Source organism: Chamaea fasciata, unplaced genomic scaffold (assembly GCF_029207755.1).
Source record: "Chamaea fasciata isolate MVZ Bird 193981 ecotype frontalis unplaced genomic scaffold, bChaFas1.0.hap1 SCAF_5, whole genome shotgun sequence".
NCBI classification, from domain to species: Eukaryota; Metazoa; Chordata; class Aves; order Passeriformes; family Sylviidae; genus Chamaea; species Chamaea fasciata.
In genome coordinates, this window is record NW_027094090.1 from 26,010,789 (window position 1) to 26,033,079 (window position 22,291).

General features: G+C 37.3%; 1 protein-coding gene across 1 annotated transcript in view; it reads right to left on the reverse strand.

The window, feature by feature from the left end:
• Positions 1-22,291, reverse strand: part of FOXP2 (forkhead box P2) — a 403,818-nt gene that overhangs the window by 322,700 nt on the left and 58,827 nt on the right. Inside the window, exon 2 of the mRNA XM_066183059.1 lies at positions 18,848-18,989. The gene's annotated coding sequence lies outside the window, so the exon portion shown is untranslated. The remainder of the gene's footprint in view (positions 1-18,847; positions 18,990-22,291) is intronic.

A 22,291-nucleotide genomic window follows, 5' to 3' on the forward strand; every position in this document is an offset into this window, starting at 1 on the left:
ATACATTGTATTTATCACTTTCTGTAAGCAACTCATACAAATGAACCAGTCAAATCCCAAAGAGTGTCCTTCTTTCTTTGGTGCAATGAAAATTGTATTTCTATGGAAAGAAAAGAAGGAATATGTAGAAGGAGTCCTCCCAAGCACAGTTTTTCATCCTTTAGCCTTTTTAAGAGGATAAAAAATAACCCACCAAAACATACCACAAGACAAACCACAACTTAGAAGCAGCAAACACTGAGAGGAAGACAGAAGCTTAAAAATTTGTATTTCACTTCCCCCTTTTTTTTCCTTAACCTACACTGCTGTACCTAGAGTTCTTACAAACACCCACATACTAAAAGTTAATTTGGTACAAACAAGCACAGCAATTCAGATAATCTTGCACGCATCTGTAGCTTCAGTAGGAGCTGCCCAGGTTTTGAACACAGTTGTATTCAATTTGTTGAACCAAAGGCAGATGAACCTTACTCACTGAGTACAGACTTACTCTGTAAGAGGACTTTTACTACTGACTTCAGCTATATCTGAGATTCTTAAGCTAAAGACGACATTGACTTATAACCAACTGCTCTTTAGTAAATTTCCACATCTGAAATAAATGTTACACAACCATGAAGACACCCGGATTCAAAACAGTCATCTTTGTCTGGACTGCAGTTGGGCCTTGCTTTAGAAAGGAAGCTATTTAGTTCCAGAGTAAACTTCATTACAATTCAGACTTGAGGTGGAGAACTGTCTACACACCAAGTCCCAAAGCACACCTAAACTCCTAGGTCTTCTCCAAGATCCATCACCCACCCCACACATTAAGTTAGCCACAATATCCTGTTTCATAGCAGGACAAGGGACCTGCAAACAGTCAGACTCAAGCTGTGAAACAGTCCATATGAATGCAAAGTCCAAACACAATCCTTAACTGATCTAAAATGAAGAAGAGCCACTGCCCACTGCATGTCAAAAACCAAACCAGACCAAACCAGACCAAACCAGACCAAACCAAACAAAAAAAGAGCTTCACTCTTTAGCAATCATGTGGACAGAATGGACCAGATGAGGGTGTTTAACAGACTTACAGCTTCTTCAGATTTAGGGAGGGCCAAGAATCAAAATCAAAACACGTGTCTAACATCTCCTGCTGGTTGCCACATCTACGCAGAATGAAGACACAACTCGGTGACAGTCAGCAGCCCCCTGCATTCCTGTAGGTGACAGGACAGACACTCTGCAATTGCAAGATACACCTCTTCAGCAGCAGAACATGCTGAACTGCAACCCACTGATTGATTTACTAAGGAGGTTGTTCAGTGGTCCACCGTGTGACATGGTGTCGCTGAATTCTACAGATGCTATAAAAGGGGTATCCAAAACTGTGACACCTTACTTTCATTTCAGAACTAGAAGAGAGGCCAAGAGGACTGCTTCAGTACTGGTACCATCCTACTGAACACCTCAGAATCACAGAATATCTCAAGTTGGAACCTTGCCATCTCCTGGATGCTATTCACGTGTTTGCATCAAACAGACATGTCTGCTATTTTAAAAATAAAACATTAGGTTTGGTGGGGTTTTTTAAGTTTTCTTTGTGGCAATGAATCTTGGTCAAGATTCAGTGTTCACACAACTTACACAAATACCAAAGAGCAGACCACAGAACTGCCAGTAATGAACATAATTGCATTAAGAATGATGTGGCCTACGAGATCACCGTAAACCAAGCCAATGCAAGCAAAACTAGTAATGGAGAAATTGCAATTACTTTTGAACTAAAGAGGGCAACGGCACTGTTTCTCTTTGTTGATCTTTCCATCAGGATAGGAAAAAGCAAAATAATAACCATGTTCATGGGGCTTTAAAAGCATTCCATGTAAAAAGCAACAAAACATTAAGTACATTCATTGCAGCCTGAGAAGACTGTCCTGAGGGAGGCACAAGGGCTAGGCAGTTGATGCAAGACACATAGCTTTTTTTTTCTAAAAAGTTACCAAGTAAAGTTAAAAAAAAATGTTTGGCATCACAGCAACGGCTTACAAGCACTACAAAAGAAACAAACATCATGGCTCTCTCAGGGGGTATTTAGGTCAGATAATTCCAGAAGGACCTGGAATTAGCTCCTTCACCAAAAGGGTCTTCGGGCACTGCAACAGGATCCCCAGGGAAGTGGTCACAGCACCAGCTGACAGAGTTCAAGAAGTGTTTGGACAATGCTCTTGGGCACATAGTGTGACTCTAGGGGATGTCCTGTGCAAGACCAGGAGTTGGGTTTCTATAATTCTGGTAGATCCCTTCCAGCTCAGGACTGTTCTATGATTCTATGAAAAACATACTATTTTGAACTGAATTTCTAACATCTGTTAAAAATAAAAATTAAAAGAAAAAGAAATCATAACTTTACCTTTTATATTTTTAAGCTTTTTTCAAACAAATGAAGTGAAACATCTCAAATTCTTACTATTCTTTACCAATAAGGCAAGCAAATTTCAAGATTTACAAGAGCAAAATCAGTAGAAGGGCTTGTTGAAAATAATCTTAAAATAGGCATGATGAAATTATTTGTTGTGAAGAAAAGCACTTAAGTAGTGATTTCCATAACATCAGTGATGTCCCATTTTCAAGATGTAACAAGACTGTTTCTAGATTTCTTAAATGCATCTCATTGCAGACATCACTCTAAATACCCAGATGCCACAATGGTAGAAATTGCTTACACTTAGAGGTGCTCTCATATATTGCTTATGAAGGAAGAATCAGAAAGGTATGTGAGAAGCAAACATGACATAAACTGTTCCTCATGACTGTTTCCCCAAACTTAATAGAAATTTGCCTAATCCCAGTCATTCCTCTCTTGACACAAAAATTTCAAACTTGCCAATGCACGTGGAAGCATCAGTGTAATGCTGTCTACCTTTTGCACTTCCTAAAACATGACTGATTAAAAGAAATCTGAAAAAAAAAAAAAAATTGCCCTTGGGTTATGGAGTTTAATGCCAAACTTTAGCCTAAGGCACATTTCAAAGCCAAAATGTTAATCCTTGGGTGGGGCATACTAGTGTTATGTTTTTGATGGTTTCTCATTTAGAACATTTGTGATACAAGTGTCTGGAACCTCCTAACAAGAATATTTTCTTTCTTCAAATTCCAGGAGGAATGCCCTGTTGGGATATCCACTCCTGTGAGAAAATAAAATTAACACAACAGGTTGCCCATAACTTTAGTAGTGCACTGGATAAAGGGTAGTAGCTATTGTCCTGATTGAAGTGAGTTAACATTTTAATACTGTAAAAGACAATAACCAGACAAAGAGAACTCCAAACTTTTACTATGACCTATGATAAAAGAATTCACTAATGGTCTCCACATTCCAGATATCAAGTCTTGTGTCATCTTTCTGGATTTTTCCCAAACGAAAAAGCCAGCAAAGGCCACTAGAAGCTGGCCAAATCAACAACATATCTCATCTAGGGGGCAGTAAACAGTAAAATGGAAGAATATATGAACTACCAACAGTAACTATTTCTGGAAGGGGTCCTCCAACTAGAATAACAAAGTAGAAACCAGACACAAATTTAGAAAATGCCTTCAGATCCCCTGATAAGAAACTATACTTACTTCAAAAGGAATTACCCCCTTTCTCCTATCCTACAAGCCCCTCCTCTTCAGGCTGTCAAGGTTGTCAAGAAGAGGGCCATGTGTTTTGCAGAGTTGCTGAAGTTTAGAAGGTTCATGAATTAGAGAGAGTTTAAGGTCAGAAAGGACCATTAGATCATTACGTCTGACTTCCTATAATATCACAGACTACAATATTTCAGACAGTTACCTTATTATTGAACCCAAACACTTAAAGCTGATTGAAGAATAAATACTGTTTCAGCTAAAACGATCATTTCATGAGACTTTCTTTTTCTGTACTAGATTAAAGAGCTCTCTAGAGCACCAGATATTTTCTCTCTGTGAAGGTATGCTGTAATTAAGTAATTTCTCAAACATATTTTTGATAAGGTAAACAGACTGATCTTAAATATTTCACTGCAAGGCAATTTTCAAGCTCTTAAATCACTTTCATAATTGTTTCTGGCACCATCTCTAATTTTCAAAAAGGTTTTTTCTTTTAGATGTGGCCAGAAGAAACATAAGCTGAAATTCAGTCTATTTACCAATGCAGTATAAAAAGATAAATTCACATATTTTCTGACATTTAGTTGCTTGTACATCTAGCACAGTCCTTTATCTGTTGAACAGCATACTGAGTTTTCTCCTGTCAGGAAAAAAAACATAAAAGTTATAAGGGAGCTGTGACCAAGTAATGCAAGCAAGTACTCGGCAGAACTTGGCAACAACAGAACCTTAACTATCTGGTCATCTTTTTGGAAAGGAGACAGCAAGAGACAGGCTATCCAAATATGTGTGAGCAACCATTTTTAGTGCAGAAACTGAGGAAAACACTCACAGCAAAAATGTTTTAGACTATACTTCAACCTTCAGCTCACCGGAAATGTGAGAATTGAGGGCACCTTGGTTGAAAGTAACCGTAACATGAGAAAATTCCCATTTCTAAGGACGGGAGGAAAAAGGGAGACTAGGAGAATAAAGTCAATGAAGATTATAGAAAAGGACTTGGATAAATGAATTGGTGGCCAGGATTATGTAAAAGGTAACTCGAAGGGAAGAAGGAACAGTTCAAGAGAGATCACAGTTCCAACAAGGAGTAACACTTACAACATAAGAGCAAACTAAGTCAAGGTGGAAAAAGGCTACATCACAAACTTTTCAAGGGCCTGCGACTCAAGGGGAAAGTAGAGGTCCATGAACACACGTAGGTGAGAGAGAAAAACAGGACAGTACAGAGACAAAGTCAGAAGGGCAAAAACAGAAAGTGAAATGTAACTTTAAAAAAAATTAGTAGCAAAAAGCATTTTTTTCATTCCTCAGTAGTAATGGGTAAATTCAAGAAAGAGCTGATCAGACCATTTGCGGAAGAATCAAAGGCGTATCTTTTTCTTAGCCTTTAATATAAGGGACAATCTGATCACTAAAACTAGTGACAAAAGGGAAAAAGAATTAAGAGCAAAACAATGAAACCAGACAACGTGACACTACAGTAAGTTAGATGCTGTCAGATGAGTTCAGCCTAACCAAGTTTACTTATGTTACGTAAAAACACAACGTTGGCCTGTGCTGTGAAGCCTGCAGAAGAATACCAAACTCCAGCATTTCCAATGCCTGACTGCACTGAAATTTCACTTATCCATCATCTACATCTACTAAAAAGCAAATCAGTGAAATTTTAAGAGTTTACGTTGTCTTCATTTTTGAATTTTTTTTCTTAACTCCAACCAAACCAGTGACTAAGGTCTCTGCCCCTTACTACCATAAATAGCTGCATTACCTCAATAGGTAAGACATTTAACTACAGCGCAAGGGACTCTAAGACAATTAATTAAAAACTCCCTTACTGGCATTAGCAACTTTTCAGAACTTTCGAGAATGGATGGAGCTCCAGAAAACTGAAGAGGGAAAAAATATGGTCCCTATCCAAAAACGCTGAAAAAAGAAGAGGCAAGAAATTCTAAATTTTTCAATTAATGTCAGTTTCTGAAATACTTTGGAGAAAACCAAGACCAGAAAGATCTTGTTTTGGTTTTTTTTACAAGAAGAAAATAAATACCTGCCAATATAGTTTCGTCATGACCAAAATTTGGCAAGCCAATTAAATTTCTCCCTCAGTAGAAAAAAAAGGTTTTTTAATGGGAAAGAAGCAGTGGATGACACATAAGAAGGTGGGGATGACTCATAAAAAGAAGCAAAGGAAACAAAGACTAAATTAAACTATTTTAAGGCTAATAGAAAATGTGTTCAAAAATTTGATAAAGAGACTAGGAATAAAAGAAGAATACTATGAATGGGGCTCAATAGGGGTCCATCCTGGTCTGGTGTGTTTTCTTTTATAACTTGGATGGTGAAATGTCATTCATATAGAAGCTGTACTTTTAAAATTTTCAGGTGATGCAAAGTTTGAGAAAGACAGAAAAACACTGGTCTTTCCTCCACTGGATACACCAAAAATAATAGGAAGGACATTTAAAGATGTACACACCTGAAAATATATTTTAACCATTTTGAGGGGCTATTAGGAACCCTGAGTTAGTTCTGAGGTAGCTGAACTCACAGTTACACCAAACCCATTTCAAAACACATAATCATTTGACTCTGTGGCACCATAGAGCAACAACAGCTGATTCCATGCACTTAAACCTGTTTTGAAACATATCCCATTCTCTCCCTAACTGTCTTTCCCTTTTCAACTCTGCATTAAGTGAGACATAACAGAGAGCCACACAGCCTGAATGGTGTCAGCTACTCAGTTCTGGTGATTCTTCATCCTAACTGCTAGGACAGCATCAGCCAGGACTACCACCAGTATTTCAGTACTTTTGGCATAACTAACAGGCTATTTCAGCTTGCTGGGATATCATCTGTGAACTTTCTGGGAACACATGGACAGCTCACTCATGCCACCCATGTAGCTGAATGTAGCTTTTATGAAAACATGCCCACACATGAGGGCTTCAGGTTACCCTCACCTTCTACTCCTCTTACTACAGACCCCGGTAAAAAGCTCTGTCCCCATCTTTATTGCAGGCACCCCTTAAGAACTGAAAGGCCACAATGAGGCCTCTCCAGAACCTTCCTCCTCCAGGCTGAACAACCCCAGTTCCCCCAGCCTTTCCTCATAGCAGAGGTGTTCCATTCCTCTGATCATTTTTGTGGCTCTCTTCTGGACAGGCCCGCATCTTTCCTGTGTTAAGGACCCTAGAGCTGGACGCAGCACTCCAGGTGGTGTCTCACGTACTCCCCATGGAGCTACCAGACATGGCCCAGACACGCTGTGTCATGACAGCCTGCAAGAGTAGATACAGCTACTGTAATTGTGCTGAAATAACTGAGCAAAACCACTCGTGTGTTAGAGGCCCATGAGAAAAATGTTGGGACTGATGGACTGATGCCCATTTAATTGAGGCAGCATAGAATACACTGAATGAATGGCAGCTATTTGCTTTTAATGCAATGAGAAGTGTATGTATTTGGTTAATAAAATAAAAATTAGAAAAAATACTTTTCAGGGATGTAGAAGAAGAGAAAATTTTAAAAATATTATGCAATTACACTAGTGAAAAATTTAGTCAAGGCATCTCAGAAGACAAGAATAAATATATAAACTGATCAATTTAAAAAAAAGGCACTGAGATGTAGACTTATTTGTTATTCCTTTTCACTGAAGTAAAAGATCAGCAAAAGCACAAAGTGAAACTAAATGGCTCCCTATTTTCTTGCATATTGAATTATAGATGCTCTTTAGGTTCTAAGGTGAAATTGCTTCTCTGTATTTCCATAATCTGATTCTATCCTGATCATCTATTTGATCTTTACTGGTTCATGCAAAACAAGCAGAAGAAAAAAACACTTCCCACCGCACAGGCTGTGAAGGTATTAAAAACTACTGCTTCTGCATTTCATATCCAGAGGTTTTCTAAAAACTCTTCATTAGTCTGTCTGTCTTTGATGCACATGTAGTGTGGTCAAGTAAATGCTGCTATTGAAACCTAGAATTCTGCATTTCTCAACTGAAAACAAAAATGCAAAAAAGCCCAAATATTGCATCTACAGGAGGTTTTTTGCATTTAATTTCCCAGGTTCCTTTTAGGGAAAAAAAGGGAAAAAGTCCTTAAGGCAATATAAGCACTTAATCCAACTCAAATACTAAAGAGGACATAACCTTTCAAATCATCTTAAATATTTACGATGCCATAAGCTCTTAAACTTCCTGGAATACTTAGCCTTCCTTAAAACCTCACAGTACTCAAAGTCCCTTGAGCAACGTAAGCACCTAAACTGCTTCAAATCCTTTCAAAGGACACAACCTTTAAACCAATGTTGTGTCTAATTTTTAGAAATATTTTTGTTTCTTCAGGCACAATTCTGCCTGGTTTTGTCCACAAATCATGTAACTATTCAAGTACTATTCACATGCTTCCGTTGACACAATACTTCCATCAGATGGAAGGCCTGTGCATGGAAGATATAAAGTACCCTGCCAACACTGGGATAGTCAATGCAAGTAATGGAAAAGATTCCCTTGGTCCTAAACCTGGCCAGCTTCGACTTCACTGAAAGAGAAGTAATAGAAACGCAAGACAGTCACCAAAGTCTTTGCTGTATCTAGTTCACGTCTTTACACAGCGTCCATCAGTGACTCAAACTAGATTCATAGTATTTCCCCATTAGCTTATGATAGCAGTCAAGAAATTGCAAAATTCACATCTTCAACAACAGCAACAAATGTGATCTCTGTGTGGGAACCCTGCAGTAAGTACTAAGAATAGAGCCAGAATGCGAGCCACGTTTAAGAAGTACTCAGCTAACACGTTACAACCACACACTACTTCAGGACTTGAATTCTTCAGGATGATCTCATTTCTCTGTTCATTTTCTAGCCTGATTTATCTTTTTAACAACAGTTCAGTGAAATTAAGTCACCGTTTCTTTCCTCCATCAGCCCTTTACATAGGTCTAGAGTGAGCCGAAAAACATTTCAGAGTAAAGTGACATCACACAAACAAGTGTGAGAGGCAAAAATCCTTCTCTTTCCAGAATTTCCAAGATCAGGCTTTCAGTGTTTCCTATAGCCTATTAAAGGAATCATGTGTGTGTCACTTTAAGGATTTTACTTTTGATTACATGAGTGAGCAGAGCATGAAGTGAAACTGAGTGCCACAATTGCTCTAAAGTATTTGAGAAAAATTATAAATACTTGATTCTTTAAATTTTGAATTTCACATGACAAGGACTAAATAGTAGATCAGTCATGTTGTTTGTCCATGGGAAATAGATAAAGATATCCATCTTCAGACCACACTTGAAAACACATTTGCCAGACTTCTGAATGGCAAGCAAGGTTACCAAATATATGCATCTGCCATCATTTTAAGATTATTTTTATACGAATAATCAGCCACATCAATATAAGTGCTGTATCCGTCAATTAGTAAAATATTTGAAATATGCAGCTCAACATTAAAAAATTTACTGTTATGTTCTTGAAAACCTATTTGGGACTGCCCCTATAGCTCTGTAAGGCAATGACTTAAGAATTTTGAAGAGTCGGTGTTTTTGGTGGGCCTGGTGAGCAGCTACAATGCTGTGCAAAACACTAAAAAGTCCATTTTACCAACATTTTATTTACTTTGTACCTTTATCATCTTACCAATGAAATCAGGTGGCGTTAAATATTGAATGCCTCATCTTACAGTGGCAGATCTAACACTACTGAGAGCTTATGGGTATTTCATAACTGGTTTCCCTAAATTGTTACCAACTCTTCTTTTTCTCCTTTTCCTTGGTATCTTTTTACATATATTTACAAGCTACCTATTTCCTTACACCCCATGTTACCCAGTTCTATCCATGCGCATGAAAAATTCAAAGAATTTTCAGCTATGTGTGTAAGCACAATAATTTAGAAAATAATGCTAAAATGAGTGGAAGTTTTAATTCTTAAACAGCAGGCTGCAATGGAAACATATGCTGACACTTTTGTGGGTACACACGCATGTATGTGTATATAAACATACACACCTACATACGATTTATTACAATACAGAAAATTATAGAAGATTAAAATGAAAAGATTATCAAGTTTGGCTTTCACTATTAACTTCCATTTTTTTCATCACTACTGATAAACAAGGTATAACTTCACCGTTGATTTTTTTATCATATAACCATAGAAACAGGAGTTGAAAATTACATTCCTCCACTGGTCATCTAGTTATCCTCTTCAAGATATCGGTTTAAAGTCACCTTCAGACATTTGAATAAAGAAGGTGAGATCAAAAATTCATAACACCTTTTAAATGACAGTTTCAATGGAAACAGACTAAGTACAGTTTTTCCTTCAGCACAGTTTTAAACATACAAACTGAAAATACTCCACTGGTCATAGAAGTACATGTGATTATGAGAAAACATTTTAATTAGAGAAGAGACCTCTACAATTTCAGACTCTAATCTACTATCTGAGCAGAAAGTGGAAATATTGCAATACTCAGAGACATGAAAGGGTGGGGTTCTTAACAGACTTATTTATAACAAGGATATCCATGGTCTTTTTTAACTAAGAAAACATCAACATTAAGAAATAGTAGAGCCCAACAAAAAATGGCCTCTCACAATTGAACAACTGGAGCCGAACACGTTACACACGCATGGCATGTGCTTCAAGATACTTTACTTTGCACTACTGCACAGGTTTGGTCCATTCTTCAAATATTTGCCCTTGTTTAGCTTCATCATCAGGAAGGTTCAATGGAAGACTAGTCTATCAATACTTCTCAAGTGTAGTCCTGATTTGAACTGAAATACTAAGAGATGCTGCAGAAATCAATTAATACTAAGACGGTAATCATTCTTGTTCTAGGTGTAAGACCACATTATTTTTGTTTTCCATGGCTAATTTCTTTTGCTGTGGCAGATATATATCTTTTCTCTCTTTAGATAACTGAGTATTTTCAGCCATATGCAGGAACTCAGTTTTATAAGCCAACTCCAGAAGAGGAGCAACTCATTTGCAGACAATGAAGAGCTTTGTAATTTAGCTGTAGGGCTTCAAAATGAATTTCTCCAAAGACACAGGAGATCTTAACTTCAAAATACCTAAAGGCTTCTATTTCATCATGAATTGTAGAGGACTTTACAGAAATATATGCATGTGAGGGGATTTAGAATAACTTCAACATGCATGCATCAAATTATTGCAAAATCAATTAAAATTTATCTAGAAAATTTTGATCAGTCACTGATTTTTGCAGGTGAAAAATTAGAAGTACATCCTACACTAACATATGGCTGGGGACTGCTCATATGAGTGCACAGTTTCAGAGAGTCCGTCTGGAGCCCATCTCCCCCATGTTTAACATTTTCATCAAAAACAAGAACTGAGAGATAATGACCTCTTGGGGGAAGGTTGATGACCTTGATTCTGCTCTCAATAACTGTCTCAGAAACGATTTATCATATCTTGCAAAAATACAGGTATAAAATGCACCCTGAGAATCAAAATACCATTTAACTGCTCCACTGAAGAGCTCTTTCTCCCTGAAAGACCTGATGACAGACCATTTTTTCCCCTGGGCTAAGATACCAGCTAAAACTGTGATTCTTCCTGTGTCAGAGTAAAATTAGGGGAAGGAGGTGGAGAGAAAGGGGATCACATTTTAGTTTTATTCACAAGATGCTGCCGCCTGTCAGTAAAAGATGAAGGGCTGAAATCCCATCAGTCTGGATTTGCAGATCTGAGGATGAAGAATTAGTATTTTTCTGTTTTTGCAGAAAACTCCTTGATGTCTGGTTTTATTATTGAATGTTAACAGCTTTGGTTTAAATTACAAATGAGGTTCTATTAGCATAACCCTTACTTGGTTTCTATTTAAAAATACGATTTTCACCAAAATTGTGTCAGCTGAGAACCTACACGTTTTCATTTGTGGCTCCAGATAAAGAAGAGAAGCAATTTTATATTTCACTAACTCAAAATATGAGGTTTAGACTGGCAAAATCGTAAAGAACCCTTTTAAGATACTCTTGATGTCTCCTTCAACAGGAGGGACAAGAGGTGAATGAATGGTCCTTAGGAATGATGTACCAAAGGCAGCCATAAACAGGCAGCAGTGCTGAAGGGGCAAAACCCAAAGTTGTTGCAGCAGCCCTCTTGTTAGAGGGTAGAAATGAGCTGAGACACAGACTTCTTGTTTACCACAGCATAAAAAAAGGTCCTGGTTTACTCCTCTTTACAGCTCAGACATCCTGACTCCAACTACTGACTCTGGCTGCATCAAGCTCCTGCTGTAGGCTTCCCTTGCAGCCTCTGACTGCTGATTATTTCCTGCCAAATTATGACTGCAGGGGTTAGTTTGCAGACTCTGAATGCAGGCTTTTACCTGGCTAGACTATGGCTGCAGGTTCCAACAACAGGCTCTAACTGCAAGGTTGCTCTCTCCTCAGGATCCTTCTTCATGATCCTCTAATTCCCTCTTCCTCAAGGCTCCTTCTCCATGACCCTCAGCAGCTAACCCACTCCCTTCCATCACACTTACCTTTATTGGATATAGCTGTGACTTATCGGGGTGAGGGTGTACTGGGTAATTAACACAGCTGGTACTTATCAGGGGCAAGGTCACCTGTATTCCCTTCTCTTACACAAAATGTTTTACAATTGTCTCTCCAAAACAATCTTCTAAATATGATTATTTTAAAAATCCTAAACTGCATCGTGGAATTATAACTGTTTAATTAGCTTTGGCTTCCATCATGAATGCTTTCATCAAAACATACTACACAGCAGATGGTTCCTGCTCTAATACTTTTCAACTACAGTGTTTGTGTCTTGCCTTTGAAAAGTTGGCTTTTGTCTAATGTATCTCCTACTGATGGTTTTAACACATAAAAATATGCTACTTTTCTGACTTATACATGCATCAGCATATCAGAACTCATGAAATTGTTACACTAAATGGCCAGGTTCCAGCTGCACTCTTTGCACAGTGTTATCTCTGTAATACTACATAGAGATTCAAGCTGTAAAACAGCAGACATCCAGCAGCCTGAGCCAATTATCACTGCAAACAGGCAGGCTGTTTGAGATGATTTTGGTGTTGGAATGCTTGTGCTGGACTTACTGTTTGCCCAGAAACTCTGTTTCTCTATGCCTTATGATGTCCATGTGGAAAATACTGATACTTCCTGAATCACCTGTGTGCAACAAAGTTACAGTCACCAACTTACCATAAAAAATAAGATGGTATTTCTGCATTCAACCCACCCAAGACTTAGCAGTGCTCCACAGGGGGTTAGGGTGATACTCAATTCATTGATGTTTTCTATGAAGTTCTTTGAAAACCTCAGATGAAAAGCAGTGTATTATTAATATTATTACATGTTATAACATGCCCCAAAGGATCTCACCATGCTTTGTTAGCAGTATACAAGAATCTCTTCATTACCATCCAAATGCTTCTACCTCTGAAGCGTAACAATGCAGCTGTTTGCCAATAGACAGTAATTCTTTATAAACATCGACTGATTTTTTATGAAGAATATTCTCTTCCATTAAAAATGTATGTTTCACACCATTTCCAGTTCCTCAACAGCTCAGTGCCAGGGAACTGTAACTGCATGCAGGACAACAGACTCTATAAAAACATCATTTTGGCAAAAGGCATCTGCTTAGCTGGCTTAGCATCCTTATTTAGCCTATCACCCAGCTTCCACTCACTTATACCACAGGAAAGATCTCTCATATCAAAGTAACGCAATAAACCTCTCACAAAGTAGAAAATAATGCAATTGACAGTCAGAATGGCACACGGTCCAATCAATTAATGCTCTCAACCACTTCAGGAATCTAATCCAAAATCCTCTGGAGAAAAGAGACCTTATATAGGCTGAAGATATGAAGATATGCTGGCAAAAACTTTCCTTTTCTCTCATTTGTCTGCAACTTGAGACAAGATGCATAGCACATAGGTAGTTTTAGAACAACTATCAACACATATTTATATTTTCTAAAAATGCCTGCAACAGTCAAAACATCTTTCCCTTTTCTCTGTTTGAAACTTCATGTTGCTTTTAAATTTTGAGTCAGAATAACAGTGTGAAAGGAACATGATTCACTTTCTATATGGAATGGGATTGAGCCCATGTGAAATTTTCTATAATTAAAAAGCCCCTGCTGACTTAGATGCCTATGCTGTGGAAAATACTTGTTCTGTTAACTTTGACGCAGTCATTAATGTGTTTCTCGAACAGGTACACCTCAGGTTTCTGTACTCAGATTCATTCACTGAACCCAAATATTCTCAGCCTGCTGGATCTCCTCAGTTTAACCCTCACACAGGGTCAGGACAAAGTGTCATAAAATTTATAGTTCAATAAAAATAGGCACAGTTCTTCAGTACTCAAGCATCTGCTGTTTAGTGGCACCTTGGCTGAACTGCCCTTTTCATTTTCTCAGAACTAGGGTCTTCTGTTTTTTTGTGATAAAGCATACAATTCCATTCAAAACTAAACATTCTTAAAGTTGCAGAAGGATGGGAATAATACAAACCAAATCCAAATGAAGTCAGACAATCTTATAGGCTTGAAAAAAAAAAATAAAGCCTATTAAAATTGTTTCAACTATAAAAAGAGACAGCTTGCCAGCTTTGGTGAAGCTTTGTGTATTTACCAGTGAGATTCTTGGCCAGCAAGTACTGATGTAACAGTGTTTCTAAGGGAAATATTTTGTTCTTGTTTAGAACACATAACTTAGTGATACTGCTATACAAACATCAGTGAATGTTATTTTGTGCAAATATTAGTAGACAGAGAAAGAGAAAAAAACTACAAATTACTAACATCAGGCTGTCTCCATTCTTTTGATTTTCCATCACTTTCTTTAGCCAATTTGCAAGCACTCTTTTCAAAAAACATGTTGCTTCCTCAGCCAAATGTAGATTCCAGGAATCAGTATTTGCTGTAGTTTTACGCTGTAATATATGCATGCTGCTACTATGCAATACTGAACTAAATGTACCAATTTAAACAACAGTGAAAGGATGGAAACAAAATGAAAGATACGCCTCAAATACAAAATGTAATATTCTAAGCAAAATTATAACTGAAAGAAAAATTGTATACACCCCAATAAGGGTTAATCAGTCAACCATGAGTGGAAGTACAGAAACAGGGCTCACCATGAGCAGTCCTGTGCATTTCTGAACAGCAGGACAAGTATAACTAAGACCATCTTTGAAGCATATTCAACTGTTCATACTCTTATCACAGTGATGTTAAAAACATGTATGAAGTAAGTCTAGGTAAGTCTAGCCCTTCCAGGGCTATAATTTAAATACATGGCAATTAGACATAAAAAGACATCTGATAATAAATTTTGCCACAATTTCTATGTCACGTGCCTCCATTTTAGGTAAAACGCAAATAGAGGCAGCATACATAACTTCTAATGCCTTTTAGACACGTTCAACTATTCCATGGCAAGGAAGTGCTCCCCACATACAGCTCTTACCCATGAAAAGTAGGACTGAAGAAGGTGTTATGTTATTATCCTGGGTTAGCCAGTGTAGATGCCATTACTCAAGTACAGACAATAGCTTAAATTACTAAGGAAATCTAAAATACTTCAATACAAATGGAAAACAGCACTTCATCACAATCTCATTAATAGAACACATTATCAATATTAGCTGATAATAGAGCAAATTGCTTCAAATTGGAAAGCCACCTAAATTCTTGCTCTTAAATTAATTAAAAGTGCATTTTTGTCTGTTATATTAGCACCAGATTTTTTCAATCTTCTGTTGCAAGCTAAAGGCAACAATGCCAGAATCTCATAATACATCCCTTTCACTGCCTTACTAGAAATTAGGTAATGACATAGAGTTAAAACATTCGCATTTCTTAACCTAGAACCCAAATATAAGAAAACACCCCAAATTTATTGATACTTCATAGTTAATATTAAAATGGCATTTGAAGTGCATTTTTTTAATGGTTACACATGACATCTAAGAGATATGGAAAATTTCCTTTTATTAAGCTTGTACATATCACCATAACCATAAAAAAATAATTTTTAAAATAATTTTGTTTACTGGCGTGAAAGCTGGATGTTTTGTGAATTTCAGTAATAACATTTCTGCCTTTTAAGTCTCAAATTATGTCACATGGGATGGAATTTATCTGTCTTAATGTTTAATAGAAAAGTTAAAACTCTAAATTTGTGCCAGTCATCTTAGGTTGCTTTTATAGTGAGTGACAAGAAACAGGCATCTCTAAAGAAGGAATTGTCTCATCTAAAGACAGAAATAAAAAGAGGCTATGGGAATTGTCCCTTGGAAGTCTCCATCTCTCTGTACTGACTAAAGAAGCCTATGGTGACCAGCTCAGATTTATACCACCTATATTTTTAGATGCCTAACATCTTGGGAAATTAATCCCATTCTTGACACCCTTCTCAAATAGCATTTGGGAAAAGTAAGCATAAAATGCAGAAAACCAGAATCACTAACAAGTGTAAGAATCAAAATACAGTCTCCCAGAAAAATTAAAAAAAACAAGACCCTTTTGTGAAAATAGCAGGGGATCTGTAAATTTGAAATGTCATACAGCGTTTGATCTCCAAGCCAGGACAGACTCAGTCATTTCTAGAAGATTATGAATATACAGGGAATATTTTCAGAATATGCTGACAAAGTAATATGCCTCTTCTGTGTATGAGTAAGCAGCAATTTTCAAAAGCTTATAATTCAGTGCAATAAGGACAGACATTCAGAGGCATGGCAAAAGACACATCTTATAACCCATTAAAGCTTCCCTTTCAAATTCCAAGTCCTTGCTCAAAAGCAAAGAAGAGGTCATAGACCTTGTTTTGGACCTTTTTTTTTTTCCATTTTCAAGAATGATACACCCATCTCGCAGAAACTTTTGCGAAGACACTCAGGCTAGAGCAAAACTGTGGGCAGAAAACATCTGACAAATTAATCAAAGTTAAAATTCAAGAAAGCTGGCATTAGAAGAGAGAGTCCCTGGCTCCTAAGCATCTCAAGACACAAGGAAGCCCCTCAATCACACATTCATAGAAGATAGAAGGCTATGTTGTGAAGTCTCACTGCACATTTGCCCAGTTTTTACATGTTTACATTGGCATGCTCTTTAACTATGGACTGACGCAGAATGGCCATTTGCAAGTAACTGAAACAGAACTTATAGTGAAATTCTTAGGCCAATTTATAAGTCTCATTTATCTTTAGAAATACTTCAGGAAGACAGCTATTTCTGTTGGGGATTAACGGCGCTCACCTGCAAGAGTTTGTTCCTAGTTACGTCTTTTTTTTCTTTTTTTTTCCAAGCACAAAATGACACTAAAAATGTATCTTTCTTGCCATGGATCAAGTACAAAAGATGCTATTTTTACACATATAAAATCCACATCATGTGACTGTTCACATCACGTGAAACTGGTGCTAATTCAAAGCTAAAAGATAATTTCACAGACTTCAATGTGATTTTCATAGTTACAATCACAAGTCTTTAAATATAACTTAACACATTTTAGAAAGCTTGCAGATTTTACCATGTCTCATTTTTACCATAACTTCAGTAAAATACTAAACTGAATAACTAACTACTTCAAAATAAAAAAAAAAAATATTATAAAATAGCAGAATATTTCTGATTTTGCTTACCTATAAATATCCCCAAAATCATAGAATAGCTGAGATTAGAAGGGACCTCAGAAGCTCATTGAATCTCAACCCCCCGATCAAGCAGGGTCAGATGCAGCAGGCTGCTTGTCCATTTGGGTTTTGAGTATCTCCATGGATGGGGATTCTACAGCCTCCTTGGGTAAGCCTCTCCAGTGTTTGACCATCCTCAAGATAAGGAAGTTTTTTATACTATGTTTCAATGGAAACATAATTTAATAATCTCTGTGCAGCATGTACCCGCAGCCTGTAATCCTCTCACCAGGTGTCAATGAAAGAAGTCTAGCTCTGTCTTTTTTATACCCTCCCATCCAGTATTTACTGTGAGAATGAAGTGTTACTTAGTATTTCACTGTTCAGGAGACAAGGATCTTGTGACTAAATTAGTCCAACCACTAACCATTCCATACCACCCAACCCACACGTCATGTTTGCTGCTATACAAAATCAGACTAGCAACTTCAGGATTTAGAAATTATGTATGTATATCTGAATTAAACAGTATCATGCCTGCGCTATAAATCATGACATGACTCCTGCTTACTTGCTAGCCACTTATGACCATTTACTGGTTTTGGAGACCTGAATTTTAATTTACAAGGGACACAAAAGATGACACTAACACAGTATGAAGTGCACAACTAACCAGCAGTTCCCCATTAGATAAGTAAGGGTGCCTCCCATATTTTTTAAGTCTTATAAATGGCAAAGCACTAAAAATATCTATAAGGTCTGAGTCTATTGCTCATCAAGGAATTTAAGCAGCAGAAACTAGCACAGCTGCCATCATGTGCTTCTGCACACTTCTGGCCGCTAATTCCCACTCACATCACCCTCTGTACCAGTGACAACCCTTGGACACAACCCTTGGATGGCCATACGGGAGAAGGCTGGGATAAACCCAACTGAAAACAAAACCAAATAATTGGCTGTTTTCAGTCTGATCCATTCTCCAAATTTGCAAACAGCTACACGTACTAAGTGAGGGAGAAAGACAACATGGGGATGAGAAAAGAAGCTGGCACTGCATTTTACACAGCCATGCCACACTGAAGTGTACATTGAACACTTAGGCTCAAGCTAAGCAGTCAACACAAGCTACTCAGCGAGTAATACTGCACTCCTTTGGCATTGCTTTCTGAATGAGATGGACTAGCCTCCAGAGATGCGTGCTCCTGTCCTGAGGGTAAGCAGAATCTAGAATGACTTAAATACAGCTGCTTCGTTTCTGTGTATCTAAATTAACCAATATCTAGATGAGTAGAAAATGGTAGAAAAACATGGTTTTGACTCTGACAGCACTTCATTCCCTTTAAAAATTACCATTTGGAAAAAAAAAAATTTGTAGCATAGTTTACCATCACACTAACATCAAAAGGGTATGCATTTTCTGCATGGTGCACATTTTTTTTCCTAAACTATATTTTACATCTCTAAGCAATCCATTTTGGTGATGGGGTACTGCATTCCTCCCACAGGGCATATAAATCCACAGTAGAAACATAGCCACAGTTCAGCTATAAATCACTTACATTTCTTCAGAGTCACTTTGTCACTTGGCTGTGCTTTGGGAAGGTCTTTTCCTTTTTGCTCAAACTGGTCCTCCCTCCAAAAGTGTCTGTCACGTCTATGGCAGATAAGGACAAAAGGTCCTTAACTTTCACTTGAAGTTATCTAAGGGTAAAAAGGGAAAGGAACACAGTAAGTGCAAGCACCCAAATTGTGTTTTATTGCAAGGTATTACAACCATCTCTTTAAAACACACTTCAGTGTCATCCTTACGCATAGGTACCACATACCTAGGAAAAAATCCCACACATTTCACATCTTTCTTTTTTGTATGAGACATGTGAAGTAGTCACTACTCCTAGAGCAGTCACCTGATTCATTTCTGAAATTCATAACAAGATCGTATTTCTTTTAAAAAGCAAGTACACAAATTAAAAGATGATTTCACATTATTGATTATTTATTTTGTACCACAAAGACACGCTGAATAACTTTTGGCTGGCATCAATCTGGAAATCACAACTTGCTGAGCACAGGTTCACTATAAACCATCCTGCCTAGCCAGTATTGATAAACATTCTAATCTGAATCTTCTGTTAAACAAAATAACTTTCTGTTGCACTACGTCTTACTGCCCAGAAAGTGAGACCTAGGGTTTATGACAGATAGCTCTCATTGAAATTTCTTCATGAAAACTTAAAACTCAACACTCCATCAGAATCAAATCTATAAATTAAATGTTAAAAATTATTTAGAAAGGAACAAAGGACAAAGTGTAACATGTCATTTGCCACCGTACTAATCCCTATCTTGAAAAGTGTGCTCCTCTCCCTTGTCAAGCACAGAACACAAAACAACAGAACTAATTAGCAAAGGTTCAGAGAAGAAAACATACATGACCAAAGGCTTAAAACAGTTTCCATATATGAAGAAGAAGTCAGTATGCCGCCAATATTCAGACTGGAAAAATGCTGACTTAAGGAAGGGCATGATAGAAAACAACGAAAGTCTGAAGAAGATGGAAGGACTGCAGAAACATAGAATGTTCACTATCCTTTGAAATCAAGACCCACCTAATAAAAGCCATGTTCAAAAGAAAAATGAGAGATTCTTCTCCATAAATTGTGTGACTGAACTGTAAACTTCTTCCCAAGGATGCTGTTTATGCAAGGAGGTTTCGTAAGTCAAGAGGAAGATGGAGGTATCTTTGGAAGACAGCCACCACTGGAGACAGATGACAGCGTAAGTGAACTACTGGTCTGAACCTCGATGACCGGTCCTATCTCCTTGTATATTCACTTATGTTAGTGCTAATTCAACCAATTTTATATCCATTTTACACTGATCTATTCACCACTCACAGTAATGAGAATTATTGCATTAGGTACTCAGGGAGTCTAGTCTAGCCTTAGTTGCATTTGAAGCACAGGCTAAATCCTTTTAAACACCAAAGTGAAACCCCATGGTTCTCTGTTCTTTACTATATGCTTAATAAATTTGATTGATTTTTACAAAACAGCATCATCACTGGGGAAAAAAAAATCGTAACAGGTAGCAAAGTCTTAGTGTAAAGCAGCAGTAGGCTTTCTCTCCCCAGCCCACAGTCCCAAAGCAGCCAGGGCAGAGGGCTACAAAGCAAGGTTTTGCTTCTCAAGTTGTTCACTGGTTTCATGGGTTTGAGTCTAACTTCATCCATATGTTCCCACTCAGTTCAACACTTATCTGAATGCAGGTCAGCATCTCCATTTCCCAAGTTTCATCTCAAAGTAAACCTTAAAAATCATATATTCTGTATTCCAATATCTTCTCTTTTGCTTTAATCTCTAGGATACAGCAGTGATTCTGATTTATTTTGGGCAAGTGCAGATCAATTAAAATTCCTTCAGGGAAGCCTTCTGAACCAGCAGAAAGTGAATGACTGTCATCAGGAACAAACACTTTTTTGCTGTCATGGACTAGCATGCCACACTTTTGAGCAAAAACAATGTTAATTAATTCTATCCATACCTACCAGGTGTACCAAAGGAATATAACCAGTCCTTTCTGCTGTCTTACTAGATACAAACCTTTTTGTCTGTGAACTAAGTATCCCTATATGTAGAGCTGCGCAGTGGCACATTATATGAAGCAGCAGCCTATACTAGCACAAAAAAACATAGCAGGACAGAAATAACTTTATTCAGACATCAGTATGCAACCAAAATCCCTTTTGCAAGATGCAAATACCCTCAAATATCACCCAAAAACCAGACATTTTCCAGTATATCTACATACATACCTATTCATTAACACTCTTTTTATACTCTACAGTGAGGAATTTGTATAACTGACACTTTTTTTGGTCAGTCTGAAATACTGGATCAAAGTATGTTTACTGTTCAACCTATTCCCCCTTCTGAAACAGAAGAGCCTGCTACAATGTTTGCTTCTGCAGCTTAAATGGCTTCACTGAGGATGAAAGCAAATTCACCATACAGCATGCTAATAATCAAAGAGTCATGTAACACTGGCCTATAGCAACATTTTAAGCTACCTCTCCCTTCTATTATTTGTCCAGCTTTTCTGTTTAGAACATTAAGGGTAGGAATATAACCAGACACCTCAAAAGGTATTCAAACTCTGTTTGATATCCTTCACATCACTTTGATACTAACTATAAATAAGACCAAGCTGTACCGAACAAGAACCAAATGTTCTAGCATTGATATATGAGCAAAGACAAGCTTCTTGAAAAATGGTTAAATTTAGAGACGTGGGTTCCAGGTACACTACAGAAGATAAAATACTATTGCAGGATAAACCTTTTGAAAACAATTTGATAGTAGCAATAACAATTCAGAATTATTATCATCACCATTACTTGAACACTGAGAAAAAGCCACATGACAACAGGTGGCTACCTACTGGTTGTCAAATAAAAGCATAGATTTTTACTCCTTCCACATGTGACTTCAAATTACCATCAACAAGTTTACAAAATCTTCCCATGAATATCATCGTGACTCTCCCAAACAAGTGCACATAAAGGGGGAAAAGTTGATATGCAATTATATCACTTGCAATCATCAGAAATCAGCAGCAACCCCAAAAAATCATGTGAAGTAAGAATGTTTTTCAACAACTTTTAATACAATTTCACTTGAAGGTTAAATCGGCATTCATTCCTGCTTTAAAAAGTTATTCCATATATTCCTTAATTCAATTATACCTGGTGGAAATCCACTTATATCGAAGATACATGAAAAAGTTTTTACATTAAGAATGTCTTAGATTATGGGGTTTTTTCTTTCTGAAACAGCACAGTGATACAAGTAATCTGGAATTTTAAAGACACAAATCTATTTCAGAGTACATACATATTAATTTTGGCTATTAAAAGCTACATTTGTGTGCAAGCTCACACCGCTCCCATAAATTACCTAAGATACTAACTAAAAGTTATATATCATAACGTGATCTTCTTAGTG